A 2962-nucleotide genomic window follows, 5' to 3' on the forward strand; every position below is an offset into this window, starting at 1 on the left:
TACCTGTACAACTTAAGTATTCAAAGTAGTGATTTATTAGAAATTTTGATAGTTCTAAGCAGAATGTTTTCACATATAGCATTATGATGCATAAAATTGTATTAGGTCAAAACAAAGGTATGTTTATTTTTAGTGACTAATTCAAGATGGTTGTTGTATTAATCTTCAACTGTGATGTGTCACTTTTTTCATATTTATTAACAGTAGAATTTTAGAATTTTCATTTACTCATTTAATGTTTAGTGAGTACTTAATATATCTGGATATTATCTTAGATATTAGAGTTAAGCAAATGCTTCTGATTTGGTTAAGAAAGCAGGGACATGCAGATCATAAACTTATTTTATGAGCATTTACAATTAATAGACATAAAAGAAAGAGAGTCAATTCAACCTGGGTTAAAGTTAAATCCTTCAAAGAAGATATGAGGCTTGAGATGAATAACACTGCTGATCACTATGTGACAGAGTTGGTTAGGGTAAGTACCAATGCCAGGGGACATACCCCACTAAGCAAAGGCACCAACACTTTTGACAAAAATACAAGTAGTTCAGGATAACTACTGAGGAAGATGCTATATGGATTTTGTTGAGAAATAAGCCTGTATCTGTGAACATGTCTGATTTATAGGACTTTGTTGTTTAGATGATGGGGAGTCCTTGAGGCGTGAGTAAAATGATTACTGTGACGATTTAGAAAGACATTTTACTAAGAGCGTTTTGGGGATGGATTAGAGCAAGGAAACCAATCATGAGATGAGACAGATGATGTGATTTGAAATTCAGAAAGCAATATGATGACTTAAGATATGTTGGCAACAAGTATGTTACCTGAATTTAATTCACACTATGTTTAGATAATGGGGTGAAAAACAAAAACAAAACAAAAACCAAAACTTAAAAGCAGGCATCTATATTCCTCCTTGGAGGGGGAGGATGTTTAGAGAAAACATTAATAACATACTTGAATGGGCATGGGTTAAAGAAGAAAAGGAGACAAATGGCTCTGCTTTAGAAATGGTGAATTTGAAGGAGTCATAAGAAAGAAGAGAAAGGAAGTCAAGGAAAATTGAGCAGAAGTGTAGAATACCAGAAGAAAACTAGACAGAAAGCTGGCCAACCTTCTACAGGCATTTTTGGGAACATGGGTTGAATCAAGGTTGTTATTGTCAAGCCTAGTTAACACGTGAAGGCTGATCTTAAAAGTTTTTCTATGTTAAGTGTGCGTATGTGAGAAGTAAATAACAAGAATAATATCTGGGTCTCTGTGATAGTAAAGTAGGGAGGTAAAGAGATGGGTAGCAAAAAGTGAGAGGAATCTCACAGGGTATGAATGAGAACTCCAGTCAGTGTCATGAAGGTCAAGTTACCTGTAAGTTAGAGGATCAGCAGAGATAATAACAAGAAACAATGTACTCAGACACAGGATTGACACAGGGTGATACTCAAATAGTTGAAGACCTCTATGGTGGGTGCTCCAATCTAGGAAAAATGACCCACAAACAACTAACGCGTTGAATGTCTTAGAGGGTTTATTATTTGAATACAAGTCCTGATTGAAGTATTGGTTAATGCTTTCTTAATTTGAATAAGAGTGCTGTTCTGCTAAATAAGGCAAAGGGAACACTCGTGGCAATGGATTATTTTACTAACTCGCTTACGAAACCATTTGTGTTCTTCATAGTCTATCGACTTATGTGGCCAACATTGAGTAAAAGTCCCAGTATACCAGTTCAGGATAGAGTTTGTTTTTGTTTTATTTTTTTCCAAATTTTAAAGATGTGGGGTACAATTCAGAATTAGGTATACAAGCAGCCATCATACAGGTAGAGTTTGAGCCTCCCTTTGGTCCCCACTTTGCCTGGTTTGAATCAGATACCCTTATTGATGTTTTTGGTCCCCTCACCCTACTGCTCCCCTGGCAGTTTCTGGCTACTGACAATCCCTTTTTAATATTATGGTAAATGTTCAGGGTCTGCTTATGAATAAGAACATTTGGTACTTGATAAATCACTGAGTATTATAGACTCTAGTCCATCCAACTTGCTGCAAATTCATTACATTTTTCTTCTTTATGACTGTGTAATATTCCATCATGTATATATACCACCTTGTTTTTTAACTTTAAAATTTTTTATTTTAAAGATGTGGGGTAAAATTCAGATTAAGTATACAAATGTTCATTATGCAGGTACCCTTATTGATGAGGTGTGCCCCCCTCTTCAGTTCCCCTCAATCAGGAATTCCATCTCCCCTCCCCAAGCAGTTTCCCACTACCGCCAATCCCTTTCTTACAGTATTATGATACTTATTCAAGGTCTGCTTATGAATGAGAACATATGGCACTCTGTTCTTTGTTTCTGTGATAGATCACTAAGTATGATAGACACTAAGTCCATCCAAGTTGCTACAAAGTCCATATGTTTATCTTTCTTTATGGGTGCATAATGTTCCATTGTGTATATGTAACACATTTTTTTAATCCAACCTGTTTTGATGGGCAGCATGGTTGGTTTCATGTTTTTCTGATTGTAAATAGTGCTATAATAAACATGCATATGAAGGTATTTATTTTGCAGATGGCTTTAAGTTTCTCTGGGTATATTCTCAGAAGGGACTGCTGAGTCATAGGAAGGTCTATTTCTAGTTATTTTAGAAATTGTCACACTGTTTTCCATAGAGGTTGAACTGGTTTGCCTTCCCACCAGCAGTGTAGAAGCATTCCTGTTTCTCCGCATCCTCACCAGCATCTGTTGTTTTTTGTTTCATTATTGATGGTTATTCTTTTTTTTTTTTTTTTTTTTTGAGTTGGAGTCTCACTCTGTTGCCCAGACTGGAGTGCAGTGGCCACTCCCGGCCACCGCAGCCTCGACCTGCTGGGCTCCGGCGAGCCTTCCTCCTCAGCCTTTCGGGTAGCCAGAATTACAGGCGCGCGCTACCACGCCCGGCTGATTTTTTGATTT

Source organism: Carlito syrichta, unplaced genomic scaffold (assembly GCF_000164805.1).
Source record: "Carlito syrichta isolate Samal-C Ts95f unplaced genomic scaffold, Tarsius_syrichta-2.0.1 Scaffold304729, whole genome shotgun sequence".
NCBI lineage: Eukaryota > Metazoa > Chordata > Mammalia > Primates > Tarsiidae > Carlito > Carlito syrichta.